Source organism: Phascolarctos cinereus, unplaced genomic scaffold, assembly GCF_003287225.1.
Source record: "Phascolarctos cinereus isolate Bilbo 61053 unplaced genomic scaffold, phaCin_HiC Scaffold_5;HRSCAF=322, whole genome shotgun sequence".
Taxonomy (NCBI): Eukaryota; Metazoa; Chordata; class Mammalia; order Diprotodontia; family Phascolarctidae; genus Phascolarctos; species Phascolarctos cinereus.
In genome coordinates, this window is record NW_027555958.1 from 148,676,443 (window position 1) to 148,696,960 (window position 20,518).

A 20,518-nucleotide genomic window follows, 5' to 3' on the forward strand; every position below is an offset into this window, starting at 1 on the left:
TCTGAAAGGGCTTTGATCAGAGACCCAGAGAAAAACTGTGCATTGGTCATCTAAGAACCATCCTAGCTAAGGAAGTGTTAAGAGGCTCATCATCAGAAGGGTTGGCCACAAGATAATGGATTCATTTTTGGCCTTGGCAATTTATGAAGACCACCTACTGAGGGAAAAGATCTGTATATACAAAACTATTTAGAGCAGCTCTTTTCGTGGTGACAAAGAACTGGAAATAAAGAGAGATTGGTGCCCATTGATTGGTGAATAGTACAGGAAGATAATGGAATATTAGTGGACTGTAAGAAACAATGAAAAGGGATGGTTTCAGAGAAACCTGGGAAGGTTTGTAAGAACTGATGCAGAATAAGGTGAGCAAACCAGGAGAGCAGTTTCTACCATAGCTGATTGGCTGGTTATTGTCCTTTGTGCTCAGAGAGGACCAAAAGGACATCACTGTGTTGGGGTCAAGGTCCAGTGTGTCCAATTCTTGGCTGATCAGACCAGTATGAAGGGCTCTATCACAGGTCAGGCACAAATAGTCCATGTGAACGTTTGGAATGAAGATGTTTCCAAATTTGCATGTCTCGTGTTTCTTTTGAGCTATTACAGTATGCAGCATGATAGCTCTTTTGAACTCTTACAGTACACAAGAATAGCTTTTGAGTTATTCCACCATAGCTACAAGATTGTAAGAACAAACAACTTTGAAATACTCAAGAATTCTGATCAATACAATGACCAATCTTAATTTCAGAGTACTGATGATGAACTATGCTTCCTATCTCCTAGGAATATGGTGGGTTCAGGATGCAGAATGGAACATACATTTTTAGACTGTGGCCTGTGTGGGAATTTGTTTTGCTTGACTATATGTATTTGTTTCTAGGGTTTTGTTTTTCTTTTAAATGGGAGGAAAAGAAAAGAAATGCTTGTTAATATATAAAAATGTTTAAGTGGGGGGTGGGGAAAGACCACTAATTATGACATCTGAATTATTAATAGAAGAAGTACCTAAACCAGTGAAACCATGGATCTTTGAAGCGTGCACACACACACACACACACACACACGCACACACACGCACACGTGTGTGTGCGTGTGTGTGTGTATACATATACATACACATATATAATATAAGGAACACTTAATTGATTACTAAGAACTCTTTCTAAGGGCAATCATTATTCACTTTTTGTTTGGTTTTTTTCCATGTTCAGACTGACAGATACACAAAGGAACAGTCTATAAGCCTCTTTGTTTTGGTGGGAAGATCACTAGCAGCCGGGGGTTCTTGTGGTTAAACCAGCCGTTTGTTTTGGCATCCTTCCAAACCAGATAGTTTTTGTATGCAATTCATTCTCTAAATGTATCATTTATCTTTGAAAGGGAGCATAAATGCATAATAGTTGTGTAAACAGTGCCATAATACAATATCTCTTCAGTAGGCAGATAGCCGAGGTTTATAAAAGTGAGACTTGGCAGATAAAATTTGTGCCACACTACTGATAGCTCCTATTTAGCTTGGACGTTCTGCTGTTAATAGCCCTGATTCACAGAGGAACCAGTGAAAATATCTATCATCTGATCAACATGGGCTGCTCTCCAAATTTGTGTCATGGCTACATAATGTTTTGTGAGGATGAAACGACTAGCCTTTAGAATATATTCTTAGGCTATTATACTCAGAGGTGGATGGTCATAGATTTTAGATTTAGAGATAGAAGGGACCTTAAAGGTCATCTTGTTCAATTTCTTTTTTTTTTCAAACGATGAAACTGAGGCCCAGGGAGGTTAAAGTGACTTACCCAAGACTTGATGAAAATGACAATGATGATGATAATGATGATAAATAGTTAGCATTTATAGAGTGCTTTAAGGTTTGCTAAACCTTTTATGCAGACCTACACAACATACAGCCCACAGGCCCCTTCTAGCAGCTGGCGAAAAGTGTTAGGTTGTCATCTCACACTCTCCTGTTTGTCATGTGACTCCCGGCAACTAACCATGGCAATCTGTCTCTGGTCTAACCTGTCTGCTGCCCGAAGAAGTTTAGTCTATTTTAATTTTGGCCCCGACCTACTGCCAAGTTGTACAGCTCTGCCTTTATGTGTGTCATTTCATTTGGTCTGCACAACAACCCTGTGAGGACAGTGGGAAAACCAGGCTTTGAACCCAGGACCTTGGATTTCAAATTAAAATGCAGTTCTTACTCTGGATTTGAGAGCTTGGGGTTCTCTGCTTATGATTTTGTAAGGCTTTCATTTATTTGGTACTTTTAATAGCTCAGTTGTATTTTCAGTTAATATACAGGCTTAAATTTTTTTCCATCTTTTTTGTTGTTCTAATTGTTATTTTGTTATAAAGAATGCAAAGTTCATACAATCAGGTTTTAATTCCAGCCAGGTTTTGTTGTTGTTGTTGGAATAGAGGGAGAGCCTAGCCTATAGGCTATATTTATACCAATATGGTAATTAATGATAGCCATACAGAGGTGTTGATTGTACTACAGCAGAGTTATGGGTTCATATCCAGGCTCTGACATTCATACTTTTTTATTGTGGAAATTGGGACAAAATCACTTAACCTCTCAAGCCTCATTAAGAAAGTGGGGATAATGAAACTTACACACTTTACCTTAAAAGTATTATGAAAATGCATTTGAAAGCCAAAATTGCTAGATAAATGTCAGCTCTCATCATTATTGTTATTATAGTAGTGATTAGAGTGACTAAAACCATGCAGTATCAATCTATAATGGCTTTATGGGGGAATCAAGGAAATACAGAGCCTAACTAAAGACATTTAAAGATTAAAGATGATTCTTGAAAATGTCTTCAAGGTAGGATGCATGACCCAAGGGAATGCTGATGGAAAGGCATCCTCCCATTTAAAGAGAGTGGTATGATCCTAGATGCAGAAATACTCTTGGGTAAACAGGGAGAGGTCAAAAAGGAGAATTGCTTGAAAGGAGCCAAAAGCAGAAATCTGTAATATAACAGGAGACTCAAACAGGAAGTGAAAGGAGAGAGGCTGAGTGACATGGGGTCTTGAGAAACGTTTTAGTTTATTTTAAGAGGCAATTAGGAAGCCATTCCTAAGATGGCAAGCAGTATGATCAAAATGACGCATGCATAAAATCAATTGCAACGAAAAAGTCAAGAACCTGAAAGTCACAAAGAGGTTGATGTAGAAACGCTTGTAATATAAGAGGATATGGAATGGTTTGACTGTGGGTAGATGGGGGAGTAAAGATGCGATAAAGAAACCGTGAAGAGAAACATAGCAAGAGTAATGGACTGGAAGTGCCAGAAGGTTCCCAGCAACGTTGGACACCAGTACATTCCTTGATCACCTCCTTCATCCTTATAATCCTCTCCTCCTTTGACTTCTTTTATCCTCAGTTGTCCTGGTTTTTTTCTTACCTCCTTGGCCAGTCGTCTCTCCCTTTCATAGGTTATTTTCTTTTCCCACCCCTTCACTATGCATGTTCCTGAGATTTTTGTCCTTGTACTTTGTACTTTACAGATACCCTGACTCTTAGAGTTTTTGTGAACTCTCTAGTCCCTCTATTTGGATAACTCCAATCCTCATCTCTTTCCCAGGCTTCAGTGTTACATTACCGACTGTCAACTTGGATATTTCCAATTTGTTATCCGCTATCAATTCAAAATTAAAATTTCCAAAACTTTACTTTTACATTTTCTACCCCAAACCAACATTCTTTCCTATGGTATGGTGCAACAACTAGGCAGAACATATATAAGAAAACTAGATGACCTCTAAGGTTCTTTCCAGATTAAAATCTTTTATCCTATTATCTTTTAATGGGGCCATTTTTCTACCACTCATCGAGACTTGAAACCTTAGATTCATCTTTGACTGTTTGCTACTGCTCAACCCTGTAGTTAATCAGTTACCAAATTCCTGCCAATTTGTCTGACAGTATGTCTCTGGCATATACACCTTCCTTTTCGTTGCCACCATCCTCAGTCACCCTTTATTATATCACGTCCTAGACTACTGTAATTGTGTTGTTATTGACTTGAGTCGTGTCTGACTCTTCATGATCCTATTTGAAGTTTTCTTGGTAAAGATACTGGTTTGCCATTTCTTTCTCCAGCTTATTTTATAGATAAGGAAACTGAGGCAAGTTGGGTTAGGTGACTTGTCTAACTAAGATCACACAGCCAGTATCTGAGATCAGAGTTGAACTGAGGAAGATGAGTCATCCTGCCTTCAGGCTTGGCACTCTATCCACTGTGTGAAATGTAACTGTAACCTTCTAACAGGTTTCTTTACTGCTAATTCCTCATACCTCCCATCCATCCTGTGAGATACCTATATAATTTATCCTTCTAAAATATGCTTTCATCATTCCTGTAAATCTTCCTGTCTACAGCATAGACATGTGGAAAGTGTTATTAGAGGATAACTGAATGATGGGAAAGGAATAGAAAAGAAAGCTGCCTGACTAGAATTGGGGGATAGCAAAAGATAAGACCTGATTAAGTGAGAGAAGAGACCAGTTTATGGAAAGCCTGATTAAGTGAGAGAAGAGACCAGTTTATGGAAAGCCTTGACTGCTAAGATGTAGAACTTGGGTTTGTTCTTAAAGGGAACTAATTTATATCTTTTAAGTAGGAACATAATATGATGAAGGCTGAGACATTTTAAAGGATGAATGAATAGGAATTTACTGACTAAATGTAGCAGACAAAGGAGAGGAAGGAAGCAGAAATGATTCATTTCAAGTTTTTGTACTTGGAAGACTAAGAAACTGGTTGTAACGTTGATAGACATGGGGGAGTTAGAGTCAAGAGATGTGGGAGCAGAGGAAAGATGATAGAGAATTTGGTAATAACCATGTTAGGTTGGAGGAATTAGCTACAGAAACTTAAAGGTAATAAAAATACGATGATTAAGAACAATGTTAAGGGAGTGGCAGGAATATTTATCCAGAAAAGGGGAAGACTTGGAAGGGATGATGATTAAAGTATTAGAGATAGTGGAAAAGATGTCCAGAAGACTGAAAAATAGAAAAGAAGCCACTAGATTAGTCAATGGGAGGCCACTGATGCCCTTAGGAAGAGCAGTTTCTATAGAATAGTAAGCAAGGAAGTTAGATTTTGAAAAGGCAAGCAAGAAGTTAGTGAAGTACCTAGTATAGCCATGGAAAGGAGAGGAGAAATGGGGAGTAGCTGAGAGAAACAGAGGATCAAATTCTGCTTTCGAATCCACGCACCCAGGGCATGCCAGAATTTAGAGGAGAAACTGCATGACAACATGAGATCATGGTTTGTGTTTTTTATTGTTTGTTTGCAGTTGTGTTGATTTTTTTCTATCCCTCAGGAAATAGTTGTGGCTGAGATGCAGACAGCTCTGGGTAGACAGGACATATGACCGTGGCAGTTAAGAGCTGGCTACTCAGCAGCATCTGAGGAGCAGACAGAGAAGAGAGATGATTTTAGTTTGTATTAAAGTGAACTGAGTCAAGGTCAAGGTCACAAGTCTCATCCTTTTGAGGCCCAGTTCAGTCATTCACATGAATACTGTACCCTCTCATTCCTTGCCCAGCCATCTTGTAGGTTTTTTTGGTATCACAAAAGAGAACTCATAGAATCGTAGAACTTCAGTTTGAAAGGGACTACAGTGGCTTTTTGTCAAAACTGTATAACTTTATTATGTATTTAAAAGGAATAGCAAGTTGCATGTGATAGATTTGCTGTTTCATGTTACAGTCATCTTTTTTTTTCTATTCTACTATGTTATGGAAATGCTTGTTTTATTTTTTAAGTTCAGAATAAAATAAATAAATGAAATTTTAAAAACCATTAAATGAATGAATGAATGAATGAATGAACCTCACCATTGCAATGTACCTGACAAGTACTCTCGTACAGCCTCTGCTTGAAGACCTTACATGAAGGCTCTATTTGCCTCCATGCTTCTTCTGCCCCTTACTTCTACTTCTGTCTCCTTTTGCCAAGAAGAATAGATCTAACCCCTCTTCCACTTAACAGCCTTTCAAGTGCAAGAAGACAGCAACTGAATTCAATTCAGCAAGCACTTATTAAGTATTTGCTTTGTTTGAGGGGGCAGTTAATGGATAGAGTGTCGAGCCTGGAGTCAGGAAGACTCGAGTTCAAATGTGGCCTCAGACACTCATTAGTAGGGTGACCCTGGGCAAGTCATTTAACCCTCTTGGCCTTGGTTTCCTCATCTGTAAAATGATCTGGTGAAGGAAATGGCAAACACAACTCCAATATTTTTGCCAAGAAAACCCCAAATAGGTTCACAGAGTCAGACACAACTGAAAAAAGACTAAACCACAACAGCTTTGTTCAAGGTACTGAGCACAAGAAGATCCTTACCCAGAAGGAGCTTACATTCTACTCTGAAAATAAGGGTAGGTGGTTGGATCTGTAATTTCGCTGGGATGAAGATCTCCCACATGAAGAAATTCTCTACCAATACAGGTTGACAGCTTTTCTGTAACTTACAGAGTTACTTAACATAACTTGTCCAAGGTCACACAGGCAGTACATGTCAGAGGTAGGCCTTGAAACCAGGTGTTCCCCGTTCTGAGGTTGGTTCTTTGTCCACCCCATGGCTACTCTTCATGGAAGGAGATTACAGCATATGAACAGAGTCTGTGCAAGATCAATGTCAAGTTATTTAGGGAGGGAGGGTGAGGAAGTCACCCCTTTTAGGATGAGGAAAGGCTTCGTTTAGGATGTGGCATGGGAACTGACCTCTAAAGGGAGCTGGAGTATCAAGAGGCAAACGTGAAAGGGTAGCGCATTCCAGCAGGGATGGAGAAAATGGGTGAAAAATCCCCCCTACCTCTTCCCCCCTTCCCCGTCAACCTCTTCTCCAGGCTGACCACTCTCTAGCTCTTTAAACCTAGCACCACTTGCTGAAGGCACTTGCCTTAGTGATGATGCTGGGTCAGTAAGCGAGCTAGTCTTGTGTATATTAAAAAACAACAACAACAACAACAACACAACCAGGTGGAATATTATACTCCTAATGAGATTCACTGTGGGGATGGTCAGACCCAGGGAGCCACCTTTTATCTGCTGCCATGCGGTTTTTAACACTGAACATTCAGAGTGCTTTGTACATTGGATTGGATGTCTCTGATACTGTTAGTTCTCTACTTTATGCCAAATTAACATCGAAATCCCTGGGGCCGTTTGGAGAGACTGTACCACATACATTTTTTCCTAGCTTTTTTTTCCCCTGACTTGTTTGTAAAACTCAATGAAAAACATCAAATAACCCAAGTATATGGTCCTTGCTTGACTTGGCTAATCCATGTATTGAGATGGGCTCAGAATAAAATTTATGCAAATATGACTCATGCTTCAGCAAATTTATGTAATTCAGATTAATAGCACCCAGAAGAGAATTCTTGTCAGTAAACAGTTCATCTGTGTCCTCTACTAACAGACCTTACAGTTTGCTGATTCTTCAAGGCTCACACACTCTGATGCAGCATTTGTTGGCCATGCTCCTTGTCATCCAAAGGTTGCTGAGAATTATAGGCTGACATTGTTTTGGCCAGACAGTGTACTATTGGTGATTAATTTCACACTGCCCTTGTTGGAACCCAAAGACACACATGGAGGTTTTGTTTATGTCAGATTAGAAACAAAAAGCATCATTGAAATGATTGGTTTTTAATACAAATTATTCGTTTTCAGACTCAATCAAGCCTTACAGGAGACTATATAAAGAATAAGACCCATATTTCTTCACTGAGTAACTGGTAAGTCTTTGTGGGTTAAGCTGACAGATGGAGGTCTCTGATCCTTAGGGGACTTGTATTAAGTAAGACTCAAGCCCAGGAGAGAATTATTATGCCAGTTAGGGGTATAAGGAAAAATATAAGATAAGATGAAGCATTAGTGTATGCAGATTCTCACAATCCTAGAATGTAGGTAGTCCTCACCAAACTAATCGTTGTAATGGCTGAAGCAGATAGGCGGCTGCATAGCGCATTTGGGATCCAGTGCTTACCATAATGCCTGGCATCTAGTAGGCACTTAATAAATGTTTATTGCCTGAGATGTCTCAGTTAAGGGAAGTGCTGGCATGAAAAGTGAGAAATCATAGGACAAGAGATTGCACCAAAATAGAAATCATGAATATTACAACATCTTAGGTGAGGATTTATAAGTTCTCATCCTAACTGTCAGGGCTCTGCGAAATACTACTACTACTAAGCAACATTAGAACAATGACTCAGTATGCAGCATTACCTACCATTATCATGAATCCTCCAGTTCCCCCCCTCCCAATTTAAAATGAGGGAGAATTTTTAAATTTACCACCTCAGTCATGATGGTAATAAATTATTCTGTAAAGGTCATCAGATCCTCTTAGAAAATATGTTATATAAATATTATTTATGATTAAAAGAAATGAAATAAGTCCAGAAAAAAGGAAATTAATCCAGCAATATTTGTTTTTATAGCTTTTTAAAAGCCAGAGTAAAATCTGCCCCCTGGGTCTGATGTATAGGACTTTAAAACACTAGTTTTACTTTACTTAATAATTAAATGTTATTCTTTGAATAAATATGGAAAGTGTTAGAATCACTTATGAGGGATAATCATCTACAAAGTCCATGACTGCGATCATATTAACTTCCTTTAAAATTTTGCATTCTATAGTGTCATTTAGCTTTATGAGCTTCCTAATTTCATCAAAAGATATATGTTTAGTTATATATGAATGGACATAATTTTTAAAAAGATTTACCCAGATTTATTTTACATGACTCATTTGCTAGGTATGTTTTATATTTATTTTTGTTGACATTCATTTCTGTATAATCATTTCTTTATAAGAATGAAGATTGGTGTAATTTGAAAGTAATTTCAAACAATTAACACCATAAACATTTCTGTTGTTCCTACCTCAGTTAGTAAATCTGTTATGTGTTATAGATTCAGAAATTATAATGACAAATTTAATTAATAGTTGGGAAGATATTTAAATAGGTAGTAAGTGTCACTTAACCCCAATTGTCTCGCACCCCCCCCAAATACTCTATGTTGTTTTTACAGAGCACATGGATATGATCCCATTTGATCTTTATGACAACCCCAACCTTTTAATACACAGATCTAATGACATAACTTCCAACATCCCTACTTAAAATCTTTCAGTGATTACTGTCAATGTCTATGGAATAAAATACAAATTCTTTAGCTTAGCATTTTAAGGCCTTCCATAAGCTGGCTTTGACCTACCTTTCCAGCCTTATTTTACACCATTCCCCTTTGCATATTCTAAATCCTAGCAAATAACTTATTCATTAGTTTCACCCTGCCTTCCACTGTGCCCTGTGCCTTTGCATAAGCTGTACTCTATATCCTTGACCCCTTCCTCATATCCTTGCCCCTTGAAATCCTTTTCATGTTTGAAGGCCCCCTCAGGTGTGTATAGGAAGTCTTTTATCTGCTCAGTCACAAGTGATCCCTACCTCCTACTTCCAGTACCTTGTGCCACTCTGTTTGTCATATTCTGTCTGTGTATTGTAATTATTTCTGTCCATGCTTTATCTCTTCTATTAAATTCAACAGCCTTTATATTTCTATTACCTAGCATAGTGCATCATATGAGGCCATTTCATAATAAATGTTTGTTGACTTCCTTTATGAGTCACAGGCCTCTGAAGGTCTTGTCTTCTGTTAAAAGGTCTATCTGTAAGTGATTTGTATTTTCTTAATTGAATACTGTATATACGTAATTTCTGTGATTCAGGTTGTACCAATCTTTTTCCCAATTCTGATGCCTTGTTCTCTCTTGCCTTTTATAGTTCCATTCAAAGAGAAGGTCAAAAGTGACCTTCACTGATTTATGATTTTTGCTTTTTCTTCACCTTTCTACAGGAGCTTCTGAAAGCTCATCTCCTGTTCCCAGCTGAGAAATGTTTTCTTTTCTGTCTTTATGTTTTGTTTCTTCATTTCATTTTTGGAGTGAACTTGAAGTCTCATCAATGGATTATCACTTGATTTATTTCTCTCCCTCCTTCTCCTTGTCCTCAAAACTTAAAAAAAAAAAACAGTTTATCAAGCCAGAGCCCCTTCTAAAAGTTCACCTGATTGGTATCTATCTCCACATCCATTTTCTTGTCTTGGTAGCTTGCAATAAGAACATCATTGAGCAGTTTGGGATTTTCTTGAACTCTTTAAAAATCTCACAGACAAGAACTGCTAATGATTACTTAGCTAATGAAAAGTGTGGCATGGTGGTGCTAATTTTTTTTTTCTCCAGACCTGTGATTTCTTGGGTGTAGAGACCTCCAGAGAAGAAACTTTCTTTAACAAGTATAGAACAACAACTGTTCTATACTTTGTGTTTTTAGAGAATTTCTTAAGAGGTTAAAGGTTTTACTCAAGGTCCCCTCAGCCAGTATGTGTCAGAGACAGGACTTGGACCCAAATTGTACTATCTTCTGTCCAGTAAATCATACCTTCCTCACATGGAAAATTCCAATATAATGAAAAGATTTCTAAACTTATCCCTTTTTTCAAGCAAACTTTGGTAGGACTGAAGTCTTAACACATCATTTGAGTGTTCATTTTTAACAAGATTTAACCTAGATTGTGTCTAGGCTTTCTGTCAAGACAAGGCCTGATTCTTAAATGAGGTTAAGGCAATAAGAATGTTCTGGACAGTGGGCATTTTATGAATCAGGGTCATTTCCCCTGGCTGTTGCTTTGTATACCCTTTTTTCTCATTTGTTGTTTTTTCCTATAGCATGTCAAATATCTGCCATGTGTTGTGCTATGGTAGGCCTTTGCAAAAGGCAACTGAATGAGAAAATACATAGTTCACTGGGAGTTTGGTAGCAGGCATTTTGAACTTAGGCCAGCAGAAAATTAGACGTGTTCTGATGATTGCCAACCTACGAGTTGAGGAAAATGCAAACTGTTCAGATTTGAAAAGTACAGAGCCAACTTTGTGGCTTGGAAACAACTAAAAGCATTGAGATGATGGTTTGAAATAACTGTAGAACATGCTAATGTGACATGCCACGTAGGTGTATTACTTCAGATTTAAATTATTCACGTGGTTCTGAGGAAATAGGAAAAAAAGTTGTGGTGAAGCAATAATTCCGTATGTCAATGGATCTCTGAGCTTATCACTCTGAGTATTTCCTCCCAATGTTCTGGGATTTTTTTTTCTAAACTAGTTAACATGTGGATGCCAGGAAAAACTAAATGAATAAAGAATCCTTATTGTTCAGATTGGGATATGTAGTTAGAAGGACAGTCTTTAGAGCTGGTCGATTAATGTATACATACATATATGTATATTATACACATACATATGTACACACATAGTGGTATCCTAAAAGCCTACTCGATTAAGACTTTTGGGCCGCTCTCTATATACTTCTAGATATGTGTCTATATGCACACATATCTCTATGTGTGCACACATGTATTGTAGCCACCTATACACATATACATGTCTATACATATATGTATAGAAATATACATTTGAATGTTTACATACATATATTTATGTATATGTGTACACATCGATAGTCTGTAACTTCTCTAACTAGAGGAAGAGTAAGTATGTTTTATCAACAGTCATCTAGACATTGTAGTTCATCCAAATGTTGATGCCTTTTGGTGTTATTTTCATTTACATTTTTGTTGGTGTTCAGTCATTCCAGACATGTCTGACTCTGTGACTCCATTTAGAGTTTTCTTTGCAAATATACTGGAGTAGTTTGCCATTTTCTTCTCCAACTCATTATACAGATGAGGAAACTGAGGCAAACAGGGTTAAGTGACTTGCCCAGGGCCACAGAGCTAGTAAATGTCTGAGGCAGGATTTGAACTCATGAAAGGGAGTCTTCCTGATCCCAGGCCTGGACTCTATCCACTGTACCTCCTAGCTGCTCTTTCATTTATATTATTGTAGTTACAGAATCATAGGATCATTGCTTTAGAGATAGAAGGGGTCTCGGAGGCCTTTGTCCAACCCCTTCATTATGTTATTGTTATTGTTGTTCAGTTATTTCAGTCACGTCCAACTCTTTGTGACCCCATTTGGGATTTTCTTGGCAAAGATACAGGAGTGGTTTGCCATTTCCTTCCCCACTTCGTTTTGCAGATGAGAAAACTGAGGCAAACAGGGCTAAGTAACTTGCCTAGGGTTACACAGCTAGTAAGTGTCTGAGACTGGCTTTGAACTCAGATCTTCCTGACTTCAGGCCCAGTGCTTTATCCACTGTTCCATCTAGCTGCCCAACTCTTTCATTTTACCTATGAGAAAATTGAGGCACAAGGAGGTATCTATAGTTATATTTATATCTATCTATGCATACTTACATACATGTGTATGTATGTGCATTTATATGCCTTAGTGGATAGAGAATGACCTGAACTAAAAAATTGAGCAAAAGGAGGAATAAGGGCTGAATTAACTTTTAGACGTTTGACAGCGCTTCATCAGTATTCTACCAGTGATGCTTTATTTCTCTGAGTTGCAAAATGCCATTATCTCTATGGACATAAAGTTTTGGATGACCCAAAAGGTAATTACAAAGCATACAGCGGGCATGAATATGCCACAAAATATTACCAATAAAGAATTCTGTAGGGAAAGTCTTACAAAGGATATCATCAGAGAGATATTTAACCAGAAAAGGAGTCACATAGTGAAAGCAAGGGTAAAACCGATGTTGACCTGATATGTTCCATTATTATTTATACAGTGTCAAGAGCCCTAGAGGAAGAAGACTATGGACAAGAGAAGGCATGACTGGGTTGTCAAATGAAGTTAGACCAAAGTATGCCATTGACTGATAGGTGTAGAGATTATTTTTATAAATCTTTTGTTGAGGGGAAGAAGTAGTCATATGGATCAGTTTTTATTGACATTCATTCAACCTTTGGGGGAGGAGGGTTAGAAACCCACCTATGATTTTTCCCAGACCTTTCGTTTCTTTCAGAAATCTTGATAATCAGTCCCTCAGTACTCTCAAAATTGTGTTACTTTCAGCGTAAACGTCCTCTGTGCATACTTAGTCTGATTTGGCTGCTCTTATCTTATTTTATTTCCTTCCATTTCTGCTTCTTTATGCAGTACATTGAGGACTGTGATGCTAGATTCCAAATTTGGAGGCTCTACTACAATTGATGAAGAAAATGATTTGTTGTAGATTTGTTGAGAGACTTTTTTTCAATTTTTCATCCGTTTGTTGTCTTCCTTCCAATTTAATCTTTAAATGCTCTTGATAGCATCTGACTTAATTATGTCTCTTGCCAAGATTGCTGAAAATTTGCTTGTCTCTCTACTGCTTCTCCCCATTTTATCATCTGATACAGCTCAGAATATTCCATCATCCTCACCTTATATATTTTTTAATTTACTGAAGATTTTTGCTTTTATATCATAGTCAGTTCCTAATAACCCTCCCCCATATTATGCCTCTCTCTTAAAACAAGGAAAGATAGTTCAGAAAAATGAGGTGGCCATGCGTGGAAAGTATATGCAATATTTTATATCCATAGTCCACAACCTCTCTAGCTAGAGAAGGGGCTTAGGTTCATCAGCAGTCATCTGAAACCAAAATTGGTTACTAAATTAATCTGATATTCAGTCAGTCAGTAGGCATTTATTAAGTACCTACTTAATGTGTCAGGCACTATGCTAAGCACTGAGAACAAAAATAAAGGCAAAGACAGACCTGCCCTCAAGGAACTCACAATCTACTGGAGAAACTACAATTAAACAAACATGTACAGACAAACTATATTCAGAATAAATAAGAAATGATTAAGGGGCATCGCTAGAATTAAAAGGGATTGGGAAAATCTTCCAGTAGAAGGTGGGATTTTATTTGGAATTTGAAGGAAGCCGGAGAAGGCAAACAACAAGGTGGTTCAGTGTCATTGGATCAAAGAGGAGGGGAGGAGTCTATAGAGTAAGAAGAGTACAAAGGTGATGGGTGGCTGAGGGGGAGGGGGCTGGTAATGGCTTACGCAGTGAAGAAGTGTTATGAAAGATTGGTTGCCAAACAAAGAATTTCACGAGGATTTAGAGGAAACGATAATGAGTTCATTTTATCTTTTAGGTTTGTTTTCATTTATATTATTGTGGTTCTATAGAATTCTAAGATTATAGATCTAGAGCCAGCTAGAACTTCAGGCACCATCAAGTTCAACCCCCTCATTTACAGATGAGAAAATTGAGGCATATGGAAATTAGGTGACTTTTCCAGCTTGCTTTCATATAGCTAGTAAGTATCTGGGACAGTATATGAACCCACGTTTTCCAGACGTGAAGGCGAGTGCCCTATTCACTGCTCTCATCATGTGTTATTTTAGCTTTGATAATTTTAAGTAGGTAAGTTTATACAAGCATTCCATTATATTCATATGCCATACTTTGTTGAAGCACTCCCCAGGCAATGTTTACCCCAAGCAGTATTTGCCAAATGTTTTTTTCCCAATTTTTTCTCCTATAAAAATGTGTTGCCACGAGCATTGGGGACTTTTCTTTCTGTGATTTACCTCCTTGGGGTATAGACATGCTTATTAGTAGGATTACTAGGTCAGAGGGTTTAGTATCTTTTTTCATGTAACTTTAATTTTTTCCCTGACTGACTGGACCAGTTCATAGCTCCACCAACAGTACCCATCTCCCCCAAGTCCTTCAACATTGACTATTTCTCTTTTATCATCTTTGCCAAAGTGTTTGGTGTGAGGTAAAACCCCAAAGTTGTTGTAATTTGCATTTATCTTATTACTAATGACTTGGAAATTTTTTTTCATACTGTTATTGATAGTTTGTATTTCATCTTTTGAAAACTATTCACATCCTTTGCTATCTCTTGGAGAATGGCTCCTACTCTTGTGTATTTGTATCCGTGATCAGACTTTTGTTAAAGATATTTGATGCAAAGATTTTTTCCCTACTTGAAAGCTCTTCTTATTTTGTTTTTTCTTTATGTAAAAGCTTATAAATTTTATATAATTAAAATTACCTATTTGCCTTTTACAATCTGTCTCCTAGTTCTGGTTGTGAATTATCCTCTAAATATGGTTGTAAAAAGTACCACCTTCTGTCCTTTTTTTATGTGATCTTTTACATTTATTTTGCATATCTATTTTGAGCTTATTGTGGTGTATGGTATGAGATGCTGGTCTACATCGAATTTCTCTCAAACTGCTTTTCAATTTTCCTAGCAATTCTTGTTGAATAGGAAGTCTTTCCCCTAATTATGTCCTGAAGTCTTCCCAGAAGGTTTTGAAAATGGGTTTCTGTTATAAGCTGGTATTTCTTTTACCTGCTATGTTTCTGCTTGGCAAGGAGATCCAGTATCTGCCAGCTGAGATAGTTTTGAGATTCTCTTCTATACCTCTTTGTAGACATTACTTTATATTTCAGTTAAACTTCCATAGGAAATGATGCTAGTCTATGTTGGTATCTTCTTCTTTTTTTTTTTTTAATCCATGCCTTTTTTTTCCCCCAAGTCAGAACTTCCTGACTTCAGTGATTCTGTTATCTCATTGATGTGAGCACACTCTCCATGGGTACAGATTGCAACTCACCCATGCTTTCTCATCCTCTGGGATTCTTATCTGTGCTCGCCCATAGATCTCCACAGAAAATCTGTCTAGTGTGCTTGAGGAATTTCTCTAGGTCTGTTTACATTTCCAGGGTAAAAAATGAAGCTCTCAGGCTGTCCCTCTCTTACCCCTTGTGCTTGCTTCTTTTTGGATTGTACATTTCCTCAGCAATATCCCTTATGCCATTTCTTGAGTGTAGCATATTTCTAATTCTATTTCTTGAGCATATTTCTAATGCTATAAATATAATATTTTGTTTAAGTATAATTTAATAATGTTTATAATAATTTGCTTATATATAATATAATATAAATATAATATTTCTAGTACTATGGCAACCTGCATTCCCCTATTGATGATGTACATTTAAGTAATTCAGATTGGAGCTCTTTTAATTGTACCCCATAATCTTATTTTCATCTTCATCCTCTTTTGATTTGCTGTTGATTTTGAACTTTAACTAGTCAAAGTCTTGATTGCATACAGAGAGCAGATCTCAGTGACTCCCCACTTCAGTAACCAGTCATTTTGTCTCTTTAGATAGAGTCAGTTTCATTTTTTGTGATGTTATTCATTGCTCACCATGTTCAGTGGCTTCCAGCTCCTTTGCTGATTAAATTATTCATCATCATCACTAGCATTTATATAGCACTTTAACATATGCAAAGTGCTTTGCAAATATTCTCATTTTGTCCTTGCAACAATCCTGGGAGGTAGGTGCTATTACTATCCTCCTTTTTTCGAGGTTAAGTGACTTGCCCAAGGTTACACAAATAATAAGTATCAGAAGCCATGGAGAATAGCCATCTCAAAGGCACAGAGATGGGAAATGAATGGAACCCAGCATCACCTCTATGCTGTGATGAGGCATTGGAATAGAATTTTGTGGAGGGTGGTGAGCTATACTAACCTATAAATATGAGCAATCATGATGTACTCATGTATACTCAGGTATTTTATGAGCAGGTCTATCTGCCTCAAATAAAACTGTTTTATAGGATCGTATTGTCTTTCATCCAACCATCTTGAAGTGTTTTAGACCCTAGTTGATTCTCCAAATACTGCTCTGAGATTGGCAAGAGATATTCGCCTCATTTTATAGATGAGGAATTTAAGACTGTGACTGGCTAAGTGACTTACTCCAAGTCGATGCTGGTAGGAGACCTGTTTCCCAGCTTCCTTTCTGAGTGATGGCATGCTTTTATGACTCACGAAGTCACATAGCCACCAAAAAAATGTCTGATGTTCCAGCTCTGCAGAATAGGAAACACATTCATTTCCAAACAGATTTCGGACAGTCTTTTAAAGTCCATGGTATACTGTGTGATAGACATTCTCATTAGTATATCTAAATAATCTGGTGGTAGTGTGGCATTGCGGATAGAGACCTCAAAACCAGGAAGGTCTGGTTTCAAATCCTCTCTTTGCTGCATAGCGACTGTGACCTTGGGACAAGGAGTCATTTAACCATTTATTTCTCTAGTGAATGCTCTAATACTAGACCTTGTAGAGAATGTGTTGATCCATTGTGCCTGGCATATATAGTAGATGCTTAATAATATTCATTGCATTGGTAGAGGAAACTTCCTGACGTGGGAGTTTGCTATACCAATCAAAGGACGGATCCAGTCCCTATCCTAATCCTAAATACTTGAATTGTGTTTGCAACCATTTAGAACAACCTCTCTTCCCTCAAAACCCCACAGACTGAGCCAATGAATGGTTTGTCTATAGATAGCACAGGAGACAGATCCAGGTCTGCCAAATACTCATCTTTCTCTGCCATGAAGGCCCCAACACATCTCCTCCAGTGATGGCATCTTCAGGTTTTGCTTTCTACACGCCATGCTCCTATTTCCTTGCCATCTGCTGCTGCCTCCCTGTTACATTCCACAGCTCACCAGCCCTGGGATCCCTACCACCTGCCCCTTTTAATCATAGACAGCATTTCCCTGGAGACACCAGCACTCTATCCAGCATAGTTCCCTTCAGTCATAATAGCAATAACAGCTAGCATTTATATAGCCTTTATGGTTTGAGAAGTGTTTAGCATATGCTGTCTCATTTGGTCTTTACAACAAACCTTGTAAGATAGGTGCTTTTACTATTCCCATTTTGCAGATGGGAAAACTGAGGCTGTGAGAGGTGAAGAGACTAGTGTTCATACTCACACAGCTAGTCAGTTTTCTAGACAGGATTTACAATCAAGTTTTCCCAACTCCAAGGTCAACACATCTAGCATTAGTTAGTTGGCAACTAAGTCTTTGAGCAATTTTTTTCCAAATAAGTTTGCCTCCATGCCTGCCTGACAAAAACCACAAATCACAGATTATTAGAACTGGGAGGAACTTTATAAATCATCTGCTTCAACCCCTTCATTTTACAGATGAGGAAATTGAAGTCAACAGAGGGTTTAGCGACTTGGTCATACTAGAAATAACCCAGAGCTTCTAGCTGACCAATCCTGGGAGGAGTGTCCAGCTTGAAAAGACTCCTCTCAAGCTGAAGGCTGTTGAATGGTTTTAATCCTTTGCCTTTCTCTAACATACAATACCTGGATAGACAGTATCCATCAGGCAAGATTCTCTGTAGCTAACAGCACAATGAAGGCACATACAAAGAAAGGGACTCCTTTAGATCCCAGTGGACAGACTCCTCTGACAGTCCTTCCCAAGTTCTAAGCAACTAATTGATTTAAATCAACTAGTTGGTTTAAATTGGTTTAAATCAACTAGTAGAAAAAAGCTTTCCCTGCATCAAGAAAGGACAACTTACACAGCTTAGTTCAATGAAAATGTCTTGAATGAATGAATGAGTGAAACATTTAGTGCTTACTACATTCAAAGCACTGGCTAAAGACTGGGTATTTGTTGTTGTTCACTTGTTTCAGTCATGTCTGATTCTTTGTGACCTCACTTGGGGCTGTCTTGGCAGAGATTCCAGAGTGATTTTCCATGTCCTTCTCCAGCTCGTTTTACAGATAAGGAATGGGGTTAAGTGACTTGCCCAGGATCACACATCTAGTAAGTGTCTGAGGCTAGTTTTGAACTTGGGAAGAGGAGTCTTCCTGACTCCAGCCCGGTGCTCTATCCACAGTGCCATCTAGCTGCCTAAGCACAAGGGATACAAATAGAAAATATAGTCTATGCTTTCAAGGAGCCCATGTTCTAAAGGGAAAGATGACACATGAGAAGTTTCTGCTTCAAGTCAGATGGAAGATACTTAGGATGAATGCCTCTTTTTTGATTTAATTTCCACTGATAAATCGTAGCAGTTTTGGATGTTGAACTATTTGGAAGGGCCAAGCATCACTTTGGTGACAAGAACTCTTGATGGTGAATACACTTCAAGGCTCAAACTATGTCTTTGCAATAGATGTACTGTTTTACCTGTCCTTGATGGGTGTCTTCTAAACCTACTGTTTACACAGGTGCCAAAAATACTGATGGAGGCATAGGTCTGAAACCTTTTGCCTCTGCAGACCACCTCTGCCTACTCTTGCTTGCCATCACAAAACAAATCAGCAACTTGCCTGGTACCATATTTATGAGACACCCAAGAATCATAATGAGGACCAGCTGGAAGTCTAGAAGTCGCCTAGTCCAGTTTTCCACTTGTGACATCCCTTACAGTGGGTTTCTATCCCACTGTCAGTGACAGGCAGCTCACCACTTCACATGGCTGCCAGTTCCATTTTCAGATAATTCTGTTTCCTAGCAAGTTCTTCCTTAAATTGACTTCCATTGGTTCTTTTACCTAGTACATTTAATCCCTCTTTCAAATGACAGCCCTTTAGCTGTTTGAAGATGTGTAACATCCATTCAAATGAGATATTTGTAAAAAGTGCTTAGCACAATATCATATGCATAGTAGGTGCTATATAAGGTCTTATTATCTTCCTCCTTTTCCTTTAACAAATCCTAAAGTATTTTCTTTCCAGGCCAACCATGAACCTCAGTTCTTTTAACCACTCTCATGCAATGTTTTCTGAGATTCTTCGCCTTTTTTTCTTCCTGTGGATACTTTGAGAAGCATATTGTCCACATCTAGGGAGGTCATAGTTCTGCTATAGTCTATCCTGGTCAGACCACCTCCAGAGTACTCTGTTCAGTTATGAGTGCCTCGTTTTAAAAAGGATGTTGATAAGCCAGAGCATCCAGAGGAAGGAGATCAGCAGGTAGGAAGTGAGAGGATTGGAAACTGTATCATACTGGGATTAGTCAAAGGAACTGGGGTTGTTTAGCTTAGATTTGGAATGGGAATGAGGAACCTGCCTGCTATCTTCAAATATTGGAAGGACTTTCCTGAGGAAAGTGGATTAAACTTGTTTTCCTTGTCCTACAGAGTGCAGAACTAGATTTTTGGTTCAATATAAGGAGAAACCTGCATTTCCCAAAGTGGGAAGGGCTGTCTAGAGATGTAGGGAGTTCCTCACTCCTTCATCAAAGGTCTTTACATGAAGGTTGCATGATCACTTGTTGGGAACGTGGAGAAGACTACTGTACCGGGACAGGTTGGACCTGATGTCCTTTTCTGTCTCTTTCAACTGTGTGATTCTGCTTCATAGTTGATCACTACTTCTCTTAATAGAGGATGTCAGCATTCAAAATAGTTCTTCAGTTACAGTCTAACAATCGTCAGGGGTGGGGACCCCGCCACCTTGAGGCCACAGGTTCCCCAACCCTGGAACTTACACAGAATTCACTGTGACTCTTAATGCAGTCTAAGATTACAATGGCTTTTTTTGGCAGCCTCATCGCACTGTTGACCTATATGGAGCTTTCAGTCAATTCCCAGCTCCTGTACTTATATAGCTGATTAGAAAAAAAACACCTATAGACAGGACTTTATGTTTATCCCTATTAACTCTCATCTGATGGTTTAGGATCATCTTCCTAGTTTAAAAAAAAAAAGCA

At 38.2% G+C, this 20,518-nt stretch overlaps 1 protein-coding gene across 5 annotated transcripts in view; it reads left to right on the forward strand.

The window, feature by feature from the left end:
- The window catches only part of FYN (FYN proto-oncogene, Src family tyrosine kinase), a 309,834-nt gene that overhangs the window by 72,725 nt on the left and 216,591 nt on the right, over window positions 1-20,518 (forward strand). The window contains exon 3 of one of the 5 annotated variants that reach the window (XM_021008092.2): window positions 7,701-7,765. The exons of the other annotated variants lie outside the window; for them this stretch is intronic. The gene's annotated coding sequence lies outside the window, so the exon portion shown is untranslated. The remainder of the gene's footprint in view (window positions 1-7,700; window positions 7,766-20,518) is intronic. 5 annotated transcript variants of the gene reach the window in all.